General features: G+C 42.5%; 1 long non-coding RNA gene across 1 annotated transcript; it reads right to left on the bottom strand.

Moving 5' to 3' along the window:
• Positions 1-290: 290 nt before the first annotated feature.
• LOC123386084 lies at positions 291-9,673 on the bottom strand. Its single transcript, XR_006599600.1, has 3 exons — positions 9,398-9,673; positions 853-991; positions 291-488 (listed from the first exon to the last, which is right to left on the bottom strand). It is a non-coding gene; the product is annotated as an uncharacterized LOC123386084 (long non-coding RNA).
• Between the last annotated feature and the right edge of the window lie 4,927 nt (positions 9,674-14,600).

The following is a 14,600-nucleotide window of genomic DNA, read 5'->3' as shown; positions in this document are numbered from 1 at the left end:
TAGAAAGTTTAGCTTCTATAGTATTTCCCCTGAAATTATGATAAATTTCTCCCATATTCCCCCATATTTTCTATATAATATGTATTAGTTTACATTTAGCATTTATATCTGTGACCCAGCAGAATTTTCTGTAGTGGTAGGATCTAGGCACCACCTTTCTCCAGATGGTTATCCAGTTATTCCCACACTATCTTACTGAAAAATTCAATCCTCACCCCATGAAGCTGAAATGCTACCTTTATCAGAAACTTAAGTTTTCAAATATATTTGTATAGTGATTTATTGCTGCATAATAAATCAACATCAATTTAGTGACAAAAATAACACACCTTTATTACCTTGTAGTTTCCGTGGGTCAGGAATCCAGGCACGGGTTAGCTGGGTCCTCTGCTTTAAGGCTTTTCACAAAGCTCCATCAAAGTGTCAGCTGGGGCCGGGGTCTCATTTAAGGCTTGACTGGAGAAGGATATGCTGCCAAGCTCACATGGCTGTTGACAGGATTCAGTTTGTTGTAGGTTGTCAGATTGAGGGCCTGGCTTCCGGCTGGCTGGCTGCTGGAAGCCACTCTAAGTTCCTTGTCTCTCCCTACAACAGCTCACTTCATCAAAGCCAGCAGGGGAGAGAGTCAATAGACAGAGCCTGCTGACAAGTTGTTTACCATCTTATCCCGTCCTACGTAATGTACAGAAGTGACATTCCACCCTCTATGCCACATTCTGTTGGTTAGGATTAAGTCACAGGTCCTACTTAAAGTCAAGGGGAGGGAATTATACAAGGGAGTGGCTACTAGGATGTGGGTATTTACTGGGGGCCCAATGATTCATGTCCCTCCCACAAGGAAAATGCACCCACCTGCTCTCAAGTTCTGCAAAAGTCTCATCCCCTTAGAGCATCACTCTGAAGTCTGGACCAAGCCAGGTGTGGCTGAGGTTCCGCAGGTGCAGTTCATGAAGTCCAGCTCCTGGACCACAATTCCTGCTCATCTGTGGACCTGTGAGACAAATGTGAACTGTCACTTGCCCATGTACCTAACATGCAGGGTGGCAGGGGGACGTGATTGGGGGGGGGGGAGGGGAGCAGGCAAAGGATAACAGTTAGAAACACTCCCATTCAAAAAGGAGGAACGTGGGAAGTAAAATAGAGTCACTGTCCACAGCAGTTCACAGGTTTAGATCTGTTCAAAATGTCTATACCCTGCATATACTGGTATATAGAGAGAGTTACATTGTGCTTACTAAGTTCCAAGGACTTTTCTAAGTGCTTTGTATGTATTAACTTATTTAGTCCTCACAACAGCCCTACGAGGGTCACTATTACTATTATCCTGATACAGAAGGATATCCTGATAACCTAAACCAATGTACAGAAGAGAAAAATGAAATACAGAGGTTCAACAAGTTTGCAAGGTCATACAGCTAACAAGTGGCAGACCCAGACAGGAGGGGAGTATGCCTGAAAGAGCAATCTGTGGGAGGTGTGGGTGAAGGAGGAACTGAACTGGTGTTAGCTGGCAAAAATTCTTCCCGGTTCCTTATAACACAAAATTGTGTGTGTGTGTGTGTGTGTGTGTGTGTGTAATGCTTTAGCCCTTTCTACTCCAGAGTCTGCAGTGGTCAACAACTATGGGGCTGTTCACAATTCATAGGTATTTTTTCCCTACCCTACCTACTTCACTGACAGACTGCTTCCTACAAATATGGCAAGAGTGTGTGTTTCTTCATTTAACCCCACCTCTCCTGCTGCTTCTCAGTGCCATCTGGAAACTCCCACAGTCAGCCTAAGCATCCTGTTCCCAACGTTTCTAATGAGGGAGTGTTGAATTCTCCCTCATGGCATACTATGTGGGGGAATTTGTCTGAGACCCACACTGCAGGCATCCCTGCTGGTGTCTTCACCAGCCCTCTTTGATCTGCACCGCATCCGGCAGCCCTTCCCTTTATTGTAGATCAGGCCTTGAAGTTGTCACTTTGGGTTGCCCGCTCCATATCCATTCCCCTCTCCCTCCTTCCCAACAGAATCCCAACCTTCTTGAGGTATCCAATACCCTTATATGCAGCCCGAGAGATTCAGGAGATGGTTCCATCTCCTCTAATTCTGCTCTAGGAAAGTGCTCTGATTAACCTAAACCAATTTCAGTAATTCCTGTTCCCCTTTTGGCTGAGTTTGGTTCAGTAACCAAGGTTTAAGCCAAACAACATATGGCAATCCTTTGGTGACAGCTACTGAACCAGAGGTGGGCATATGAACCGAGTTGGTCCATCAGGATTTTACTTGCTCTCTCATCTAGTGCATACGAACAAAGAATCATGTAGCCAAAATTGCTATGAGCAGCCATATTAGAAACACAAGGGGAACCAGGCTTCAGATGAATCCTATGGACAACAGTAATGAGAGGCAGAAAAAACCTAGGTGGCTGATGATATCGTTGAGCCTGCCATATATTTGGAGCTCCTATTATATGAATTAGCACATTTCCTTATTTTTTTTAATGTTTATTTTTGAGAGACAAGGGAGGGGGTGGCATGGAGAAGCAGAGAAACAGGGAGACACAGCCTCCGAAGCAGGATCCAGGCTCTGAGTTGTCAGCATAGAGCCCAACACAGGGCTTGAACTCACAAATCATGAAATCATGACCTGAGCTGTAGTCAGACGCTTGACCAACTGAGCCACCCAGGTGCCCCAACACATTTCCTTATTTTTAAAACCAGTCTGAGTCAGACTGGCTATTGCTTTCAATGAAAATCTTCCAAATTAGTACAGAATTAAAGATGGTGCCTAGTCTGGTCAAAGTTATATCTTTTCTTTTCATTATTTTGGCTTTTTTTTTTTTTTTGGTAATTTCTACATTGGATTGATTACAATCACTTCTTTTTGAGTATGTTCAAAACTGACTAGTATTACTAGTTACTTTCATGAACTCTAGAGTTCTAATAGTTAAAATAGGATTTTATCTAAAAGTACTTTATCTAAAAGTGCAATTAGCTTCAAAACACAGAACAATAGCATTGTCCAGGGAAAGCTCTGCCTCATAGTAATTGTCATGCTCAAGGTGACATCCCACACCACATTTGCACATGCCTCCTTAGACTTAGCACCTCCCGCCATATTTGTCTCTGTCAGTCATCCATCACTGGGGGCTGTGGGATATTTGAGGCATGGGTTGGGCTCTCCTTGTCCAACAACTTAATATATGTACCCCTGTAACTTGAGTGGGTGCCAGACATGAAACACTCCAATATTCATTTCCAAATCTCAGAGTAATTCCAAAGACCCTTAGATGCCCCAAGTATAAAAGCCGAAATCAGAATGGCACCCTGAATAAATAAATGGGGGCCTGAATGAGGTAAAGACTTCTCTAAATTTTCAAAACCCATTGTGATGATGGAGAGCAGGGGGAAATGTTACATCAGGCTTTTTTCCCCCCTCAATTACTCATTGTGTTATATGTGCTTAATGTGTTGTGTGTTGACTCTAAAAATCTGGGTGGTCTTTACTATTTTCTCCCAATGAAAAGTAGAGAGCTTTTGTACTTGAGGCCCAGCATGGAGGATTGATTTAAGTAAGTCCAAAGGAGGACTGGATAGAGGCTAGGCTTGGAACCAAGCATTTCCCCAAGCCTGGGTAGCTTAGCTGGGAAGGGACAGGATTTACAGGTTTTCTGGAAGTGACAAAGATGGGGTCCCATTTGCACAGTGTGTCAGATTGGGTGAGTAAAGATGTCTCAGTCTCTGGGGGCGAACTTCCCCATCAGTGGAATGGACCACTCTGAAGAGCTACTGGGTTGGCCCAGATCACATTGTCTGCACAGGTGACCCTGGAGGCCCAGCACTCCACGGGTGCAGCAGGAACAGAAAGTGCAACCTCAACAATGTCCAGCAAATTTTGTTTCATCTCTTGGTTTGTGCTTTTTTCATTTTAAGACATCCTTCCCCACGTGTGACATAGGTTACAACGATTTCTACTTTTTCTACTAACTTCATGATCGTTTTGAAAATAGATCTTTAACCCTTTGGGAGCTAACATTTGTCTATACAGTAGGTAGGGATTCGGTTTTATTTTTCTCAATATAGTGAGCCAGTTTTCTCACCTCGTAAACAGTCTGTCCTTTCCCACATTTATATGTGGGAACCAAGTTTTAACCTAAGCACAGCTCTGTCTCTAAGCTACCTGTTACTCTGTTCCAAGTATCCATTTGTCTGTTCTTGAATCAATATCATAATGTCTGAAATGATTGTGGCTTAGTAGTATGTCTTAAATATCACTGCTATGTCTTTCTTTTTCAAAGTAGACTTAGCTAAATCATGAACTTGTTTTTCCAAATAAATTTCAGAATAACTTTTCAGTGTTTCTCCAAAACAAACAAACAAAACAAAACCTGCTATTTTGATAAGATTGAATTCATACATTAATTTGGAGAGAATCTTCATTTTCGTAAGATTAAGCTCTTCTGTTCATGAGCGTGGAATACCCCTCCATTTATTCAGATCTTTTATGTCCTTTTTTTAAAAAAAGATTTTATTCTTAAGTCATCTATACACCCAACCTGGGGCTCAGACTCACAACCCTGAGATCAAGAGTCACATGCTCCACCAACTGAGCCAGCCAGGTGCTCCCTTTTATGTCCCTTAATAGAGTTTAAAATTTTTCCTTCTAGAGTTCAAGTGTCTTCTTTAATTCCTAGAGTCACTTGCAGCTTTTGTTGCTCATGTGAAAGATATCTTATTTTTCTATTACATATTTTCCAGTTGCTTATTGCTAGTGTAAAGAAATGCTATTGATTTTTATCTCATCAATTATTTATACCTCACTGGGAACAAGTTGATAGATTCTTCCCTGTGAGGAGATTTTCATAGGTAGGAAGTGGAAGAGGAAAAGGAACATGAAGACACATCTGTGAGGACAAGAGTCTCCCTAAGAAGCCCAAAGGTCAGAGAAGAGAGCTGCCAGGTACTTTGGAAACCAGTTTTATTACTTCATCTTTTCCCCCTGAAGCTTCATAGAATTCTTCTAATTCTAGCATGCAGGCCAGACTCTTCAGAAATGTGCCACCTTTTCCTCTGTGACTGACTCCAACTTCAGGGCCTGCTGGAGCCCTGTCAGCCCTCAGCACCATCACCACGCCCTCGCCAATGCAGGCAGTCTCCTGGTTTGGCAGCTTCCCCACTGGCCTCCCACATTCAAACTCCCCAAACATCTGTGCCATCACGTCCATCCGTTTATCATGCCACTCCTCTACTCAAAACTCTGCAACCGGGATCCTCACCCCCTCCAGACTAGAAGCCAGAGTCATTACTGCTGCTCACAAGACTCTCCACGAGCCAGTCTCCCATTTGCCCTCTGGCCTCATCACCTACTGTGCCTACTCCTGCCCACTTTGTCTTACTATGTGAGGCCCCTTGCTATTTCTCCAACTTGGCAAGCAAGCTGCAGCCTCGGGGCCTGAATAATTACATGTTGCTTCATAAAATGCACTCAGCAGCTTAAAACAACAAAGGTTTATTATTTCTCACAGTTTTTAAGGGTCAGAAAGCTGGGAGTGGCTTAGCTGGCTGGTTCTGACTGGAGGTCTTGGATGAGAGTGTAGTGAAGCTTTGGGCTATGGCTGCAGTCTCATCTGAAGGCTAAACTAGGGGAGGATCCCCTTCTAGGCTCACCCACAAGGTTGTTGGCAGGCCACAGATCCTCATGGATTTTTGGACTAAGGGCCTCACTTCCTTCCTGGATGCTGCCCAGACACTGCCCTCAGCTCCTTGCCACACAGGCCTCTCTGTAGAGCACAGAGCAGCCCTCCTGGCAGTTGGCTGTCCCTAGGGAGAGTGGTATGGGAGAAAATGAGCAATCCAGAATGGAAGCTGCAATCTCTTTAAAATCTACCTGTAGCAATCTCTATCAAAATAACACCAGCATTCTTCACAGAGCTAGAACAAAACAATCCTAAAATTTGTATGGGACCAGAAAAGACCCCAAATAGCCAAAGCAATCTTGAAAAAGAAAATCAAAGCTGGAGGTATCACAATCCTGGACTTCAAGTTGTACTATAAAGCTGTAATCATCAAGACAGTATGGTACTGGCACAAAAACAGACACTCAGATCAATGGAACAGAATAGATAACCCAGAAATGGACCCACAAACATATGGCCACTAATCTTTGACAAAGCAGGAAAGAATATCCAATGGAATAAAGACAGTCTCTTCAGCAAGTGGTGCTGGGAAAACTGGACAGCGACATGCAGAAGAATGAACCTGGACCACTTTCTTACACCATACACATAATAAACTCAAAATGGATGAAAGACCTAACTGTAAGACAGGAAGCCATCAAAACCCTAGAGGAGAAAGCAGGCAACAACCTCTTTGATCTTGGCTGTATCAACTTCTTACTCAGCATGTCTCTGGAGGCAAGGGAAACAAAAGCAAAAATGAATTCTTGGGACCTCATCAAAACAAAAAGCTTCTGCACAGAGAAGGAAACAATCAGCAAAACTAAAAGGTAACTGAGAGAATGGGAGAAGATATTTGCAAACGACATATCAGATAAAGGGTTAGTATCCAAAATCTATAAAGAACTTACCAAACTCAACTTCCAAAAAATAATCCAGGGAAGTAATGGGCAAAAAAGGCGAATAGACACTTCTCCCAGGAGGACACCCAGATGGCCAACCGACACATGAAAAAATGCTCAACATCACTCATCATCAGGGAAATACAAATCAAAACCACAATGAGATACCACCTCACACCTGTCAGAATGGCTAACATTAACAACTCAGGCAACAACAGATGTTGGTGAGGATGTGGAGAAAGAGGATCTCTTTTGCATTGTTGGTGGCAATGCAAGCTGGTGGAGTCACTCTGGAAAAGAATATGGAGGTTCCTTAAAAAATGAAAAATAGAACTACCCTACGACCCAGCAATTGTCCTACTAGGTATTTATCCAAGGGCTATAGGTATGCTGTTTCGAAGGGACATGTGCATCCCAATGTTTATAACAGTGCTATTGACAATAGCCAAAGTATAGAAAAAGCCCAAATGTCCATCGATGGATGAATGGATAAAGAAGATGTGGTATATATATATACAATGGAGTATTACTTGGCAATCAAAAAAAATGAAATCTTGCCATTTGCAACTATGTGGATGGAACTGGAGGGTATTATGCTAAGTGAAATTAGTCAGAGAAAGACAAATATTATATGACTTCACTCATATGAGGACTTTAAGAGACAAAACAGTTGAACAAAAGGGAAAGGAAGCAAAAATAATATAAAAACAGGGAGGGGACAAAACATAAGGGACTCTGACACATAGAGAACAAACAGAGGGTTGCTGGAGGGGTTGTGTGGGGATTGGGCTAAATGGGTAAGGGGCATTAAGGAATCTACTCCTGAAATCATTGTTGCACTATATGCTAACTAACTTGGATGTAAATAAATAAATTATAAAACAAACAAACAAAAAAACCTAACTGCAAGGGGTGCCTGGGTGGCTCAGTCAGTTAAGCGTCTGAGTTTGGCTCAGGTCATGATCTCATGGTTCATGGGTTCAAGCCCCACATCAGGCTCTGTGCTGACAGCTCAGAGCATGGAGCCTGCTTCAGATTCTGTGTCTCTTCCTCTCTCTGTTCCTCCCCCGCTTGCACTCTCTCTCTCTCTCAAAAATACATAAGCATTAAATTTTTTTTTAATTTAAAAATTAAAAAATAAATAAAACCAAACTACAAAAGTAACATACCATCAGTTCTGTCATATTCTATTTATTTCAAATTCAGCCCACACCCAAGGGCAGGGGGATTAAGTTCTGATTCTTGAAGGGTTTCATGCCTTCATGGACATATTTTTTATAACAATCACAAGACCTTTCCACCTGTTCCCTCTGCCAAGGATCACTGCATGGCTGGGTCCTTCTCTCATTCAGGTCTCTGCTCATCAGAGACACTTCTTGTGATCTTCCTGTCTAAAGTAGTGTTGTTCTCTCTTCCAGTCCTTTGTGGGTTTTTTCCTTATCATCTGAAAGATTTCATCATTTGTCTTCCCACTAGAATATTAGCTTAATAAAGGTAAGAACTTTGTTTTACTTACCATTAAATCGCCAGGAACCTAGAATTATCACTGGCCTATAGAAAACCCTCAATAAATACTTATAGGGAAAGAGAAGAAAGAGGAGGGATGAGAATCCCAGAATAAGGTCCACATCTTTAATGTCTTCCAGATGGAGATCTTGTTCATGTCTACAGTATATTCCATCTGGCCCCGCCCCATGGATATCTGGAGGAATCCCAGGTGCCTGATGACAGGCCAGGGAGGAACCTGTGACTACACATGGGGATTTGTAGTGGATTGAATTGTGTCCCCAAAAAGGATATGTTCAAGTCTTAATCTCTAGTACCTATGAATGTGACCTTGTTTGAAAATAAGATCCATACAGATGCAATTAAGTTCTTTACAGATGCTATGAAAGAGGATCATCTCCAATGACTTACATAAAAATTAATGACTCAAATAATTTTTCATTATCCTACGTGCCAAATAAAAGCCCTTTAAAATCATGTTTCTAATGCATATGTAATTCTTTAAAAACTACTTTCTTGCATATGCTTAGAAGTCTGTCTAAGTATCACCTGATGCCTCTGATGAAGGGCACTAGGAGGGGGGACAACGGTACCAGGGAGATATTTTGAAGTATATACCCCTTTTGTGTTATTTGAAGTGTGTGTTATTTTTTGTTTTGGGGGGTTTTATTTTTTATTTCAGAGAGAGAAAGAGAGAGTGTGTGCGAGAGCAGAGGAGAGGGGTAGAGGGAGAAAGAGAGAGAATCTTAAGCAGGTTCCACATTTAGTGTGGAGCCCGATGCAGAGCTCCATCCCACGACCCTGGGATCATGACCTGAGCCAAAACCAAGAGTCAGACACTCAACTAACTGTGAGTATGTTTTCTTAAACATACACAAACACACAAGGGGAAAAAATAGCATGGAATTCCTATTGCTTCTATAAACTGTGATGTAGTTTACCCAGAGTTAAAAGTATCTTTTATCCAACAATTACTTAATCAAAATCAAATATCTATGAAATAATTAATTTGTTTATATAAAGAACAATGATGGAAGCAGAATAGCATGATGGTTACCATGGGCTGGCGGAGGGGGAATCCAGCAATTATTGGCCAAAGGATATATAGCTTTAGTTTTGCAAGATGAATAAATCCTCAAGTACACAGAATAATGCAGACAGTTGACAATACTATATGTATTTTGAAAATTGTTAAGATGTAGATATTATAGTAAATGTTCTTATCACAAAAGAACAAGAAAAAGAGAGAGGAAGGAAACTTTTAGAGGCCATGGTTAAGTTTATGGCATTGTTTATTACAGTGACATTTTCATGGATGTGCGCTTACCTTCAAATTGATCAAGATGTGGGACACCTGAGTGGCTCAGTCAGTTAAGCGTCCAACTTCAGCCCAGGTCATGATCTCGCAGTTTGTGAGTTCAAGCCCCACGTTGGTCTCTGTGTTGGTGGTGCGGAGCCTGTTGGGGATTTTCTCGCTCTCTCCTCCTCTCTCTCTCTGCCCCTGCCCACTTGCTCTCTCCCTCAAAATAAATAAACTTAAAAAAATTCATCAAGATGCATACATTAACTATTTATAGCTTTTTGTGCATGTTGATCATACTTCAATTAAGAATATTTTAAGGAAAGAACAGCAGTGTTACTAATAACAGTTTGGCAAACAGTTGTGAGATTTTGGGGCTTGCAAATCAGATTTGACTTCCTCTACCTGTTTAATTTTTTTAATAACTTTTGATTGTTAGGGTATGTTTGCATCTTAATATGGTTGAATAAAGGTGAAGGCATGCTAAGATGATTGTTACAGCTAGATTAAAAAAACAAAAAACAAAAAACAAAAAAGGCCATCACCCCAGAACACTGGCCACTTTTTTTTTCTTTTTTCCAAAAAGAAGGGTGAGACAGGCAGATGTGTAATGTTAAGTTTAAGGACGATGATTATTATATCCATCAATAAGAAAGTATTTTCAGAGACCCAAGATGAAACTGTGCTCCTTCCTTTCATTCAAATGTATTGCCTGCACGTGCCTCGTGGTGCATTAGAGGCTGAGGATAAAAACAATAAGGCAGGGAATCTGTTCTCAAGATGGTGAGAGCTTTAACTGAGGATGTATAATTCACTTTGATGGACACAAAAAATAGCACGCACACAGTAGCCCATGAGGAAGGAGTGACTTGCCATGCAGGGGAACATCAAGTTCCTTCAAGAGGACAGCTTAGACAATAAAAGTCCTTTGGATGATCAATTTTGTTAATGGATCCATGATGGGCTATATTACAATACTGTGACTAAAATGCCAGGCCGTCTCAACAGAATCCTTCCTCTCTCTTATGTGATCGACCTCTGTGATTCTTGGCAGTGTATATTCCTGATGTGCTCTTACAACTTTCAAACACCTGATTGAACTCTTCACCTATGCTGTAGGAGGATGACACCACCCAAAAAAAGGGTTATAAATTGGAAGCAGAGAGCGGTTGCCCTGTAAGGAAAGTAAAATAAAGGAGCTATAAGTTTTGAAATTAAAATTTGACATCCTCGGTTAATGCAGATCGCTAGTGATTTAGTTCGTGCTCTGCACTACACTTTGCGAGATGTCAGTTAAGAGCTGGACGTAAAATTCATACATCTATTTAGAGTGTGGTTCGAGCCAACTTTTGCTAAAGGACATTATTTCTACTCCACGGCAGAGATGCCAGCTGCTTCTTACTGTGCTCTCGTCTTCTTGGGCACGTGGCAGTACCACGTGCCCCGGCCCTCCTCGCCATTGGGACCTCCGTGTGACTGAGTCACAGCTGAAGTCTTGGGTGCCACTGCCCGGCCCAGGCCATTAACACCTCTCATGCTTGGTCTGTCTTGCCCTCTGCCCCCCCTTGCAGCTGGCAGCAATGCAGAAGACCACCAGGGCAGCCCCAGAAGCCACCAGTTAAAGACAGCAGAGCCTCCACCAGCTCCAGCGCTCAAATGACTCAAGAGGAAGCACCCCCACTGACCAGTGGGGGTTCCCTAGCACTGTTCTGTGAACAAGAAATAAGCCGGCAAGGGCGCCTGGGTGGCGCAGTCGGTTAAGCGTCCAACTTCAGCCAGGTCACGATCTCGCGGTCCGTGAGTTCGAGCCCCGCGTCAGGCTCTGGGCTGATGGCTCAGAGCCTGGAGCCTGTTTCTGATTCTGTGTCTCCCTCTCTCTCTGCCCCTCCCCCGTTCATGCTCTGTCTCTCTCTGTCCCAAAAATAAATAAACGTTGAAAAAAAAATTTTTTTTAAAAGAAATAATCCGGCAAGTATTTGAGCCATTATACATGGCTACAGTAGTTAGCCTTGCTTAACTCCTAGCAAAACTCTTCTCTCTTACTTTTTTTGGGGAGGGAGGAGACATACAAGAAAGGAGAAGTTGAGGGAAATTTAATTATAATGTTTGTGCTGGGTATCTGTCATTTGCCCCTTTAGACTCATGCTCTATCCTTCTGTACCCTGCGTTTAGCCCCTGACGACTGACCTACATTCTGGACCTCTCAGCCCTCTGAATGTCTGGACATGAGACAGAAGTCAGGATATTTCTTGTGCTGATTCACTCCCTGGGAGATCCTAACAGGAGTTCACTGCTCCTCTCAATCTGGCCCATCTACACGACTGTCTCACTCCTTCCAGATTCAAATAGCGGTTCCCTGCCCTTGTCTGTGTGACCTTGTCTTAGTTTGGCCACCATCATAAAATACCACAGAGTGGGTGTTTAAACAGCAGAAGTTTATTTCTCATGGTGCGAGAGGCTGGGGAGTTGGAGATCAAGACGCCAGCTTCCTGCTATGGCCCCAGAGCAAGAGTAAGAGAGAGAGAGAGAGAGAGAGAGAGAGAGAGAGAGACAGAGAACATTCTCTGGTCCCTTCTCATAAGGGCACTGATCTCATCATGATGACCCCTGCATCAGTTCATCTAAACCTACTTACCTCCCAAAGGCTCCACCTCCTAATCCCATCACACTAGGGGTTAGAGCTTCAACACATGAATTTGTGGGGGGGAATGCAAACATTCAGTCTGTAACAGCCTACAAGACCCCAGTTACCACAGCGTTCTATGCCGTGACTCCAGGCCCACACCTTGTAAGGTGTACATCAGCCCTCTGTAAATCAGCCCTCCTAGAATCACCCCACTTTGAGCATGCCATCTGTTTCCTGTTAGCACTCAGATTGAGACAATACTGCTTTGTCTTCATTCTCAAAAATAATAGTAACAAACATAATAGTAACAATAATTGTACGTATTACTAGAAAAGAGTAAGCAGCTGTACATTTTAGGGCAGTCAATAACAATCACAAGCAATAACTCCCGTGCAAATTATTACATCTCTTTCCCCAGTGGTACGTTGAACTTCGTGGCATCTCCAGATTCACCTCTGTCTACAAACCAAACCTAATACATAAGTACCCTTCACATTTGGAGCAGAATTTGAACCCTGCATTCAAGGACTTTTATAATCTGGTCTCTGTCTCCTCTCCCGTGTTATCATTGCCATCTCCTCTCCAATGCCCGGCCTACAAGTTGGGGGAAACATGACTCTGACCCTACACAGCTCAAGCGCCTTCTCTGGATCCCCTTCCATCTTCCTCTTCACTTAACTCCTGGTAGTCTTTCAAAACTCAGGTTACCTCTGTCCTGCTGGGGCATCCTTCCTTGACATCTACACCCAACCCCAACCCCACCCACCCATGCACATACATACCTTCCCAGCCTGGACCTGGCTTTCCTCTATGCTCATGTCGTGTTGTGCCTACCTACTACCAAACCATTTTACTTACCACTATCACACCATCTTACTGCCTGCCCTCTGACCACTGGATTGGAATTGACTGTTAATAATGTCTGTGTCTCCATAGTAGGTCTTTAATATACGTTTGTTGAATGCATAAACCTCCAATCGTTTTCAGCTTTTGTTAAAAACTTGCATGTGCACTGAAATTCCTGTGGGGGACCTGAATAAAGCTAAAATGAGGATAGGGGCATGTCCCTCTTTTGTTCCCATCACTCTCCCACAGGAGCTGCAGACTTGGAAAAACAACACTGTCTCTGTCTCTGCATATTCTCTCTTCCCCATAGAATGAAGATATAATTTCATCACCCCTTCCTTTAACATATCCAATTCACCACAAATGCCCAATATATAGGACTTGAGTTACTGAAGTTTTGCTGTTAAACATATTTAATCATCTTTTAAATTTCATTTTCTGAATAGATACTGTGTTGTCATGGGTCAAAACCAAAATACATAAAAAGTTATACAGTAGGGGCGCCTGGGTGGCTCAGTCGGTTGATCCACCTAACTTCAGCTCAGGTCATGATCTCACAGTTTGTGGGTTCGAGCCCCACATCAGGCGCTGTGCTGACAGCTCAGAGCCTGGAGCCTGCTTCGGATTCTGTGTCTCCCTCTCTCTGTCCTCCCCCGCCTGCACTCTGTCTCTCTCTCTCTCCCTCTCTCTCTCTCGTTCTCTCTCAAAAATAAACATTAAAAAAATTTTTTTAAGTTATACAGTAAAAATGTCTCCCTCTACCCCAACCCATGTCTCCATTAACCCAGTGTTTGTCCTCCACATGTCACTCTTCTTAACATATTCTTAGTTCCAGAGTTGTTTAATGCACCTACAAGCTAATTGCAAATATACATTCTTATATTTTGCCCTTCTTTACCAAAGCTTGACACTTTTTTGAACTTTTTTTTTTACTTACCCCCTCATTCTTTTGAACAGCTGCATAGTATTCTAGCATGTGAACGTATCACAGTATCTTTAACCAAACCTTCACTGATAGACATTTGAGTTGCTTCTAATCTTTTGTTCAAACAATGCTTATAATGATGTACATGTAATCTTGATATGATTCTGTACGATTCAATGTATAATTCTTTTACCATTTGACTCTGTACCTCAAAAACCATTTAATCTGTGGGCCAACTAATATAGGACATTTGCTAAAGGATAAATTAAGGTTAGACCATAGATCAATGACCTGAAAAAGTTATTTAATTTTATGAGTTCACTTCTGGGCATTTATCCATAAGAATGTTGGACGATATAGCAGAGTATGAGTTCATTTTAACAGAGCAGGCAGTGTATGTGTAAGCTTTGCAGGTTTTGCCAAGGTCATTTGGACAAAGCAGCATTCAGGGTTCCCCTTGGGAAAAAGCTCAATCATGTTGGTACTTTTGATGACCAGTAATACTTTAATATTATTCGGTATGCTAATGCATTGTATTCAGCAGAGGTTTACAAAACAGGGAAGGATCAGCATGGATATCTGCATCCAGAGCACCAAAGTCCTCTGGAGAAGGGCGTAATGCATCAGTGTGAAGCCCTGCTCATTCCGGAGGCTGAGAGGTCAGATGGGGGTTTTCTGACTGCTCCCTGGTACAGAACAGAATTCTGTGTGGGATGCCATATGGTGATCCTGTACGAACTTGGTGCTATGGAAGCTGGTGTTCCATTGGGCCAGAGGGAGACGGCATCCAGCTGCCCCTTCACATGTGCCTGGTTGTCAGGGTTGCCTAGTGA

This window comes from Felis catus, chromosome B3 (assembly GCF_018350175.1).
Source record: "Felis catus isolate Fca126 chromosome B3, F.catus_Fca126_mat1.0, whole genome shotgun sequence".
NCBI lineage: Eukaryota > Metazoa > Chordata > Mammalia > Carnivora > Felidae > Felis > Felis catus.
The sequence above is the reverse complement of the archived record's forward strand: the minus strand, read 5'-3'. Positions and strand labels throughout refer to the sequence as shown.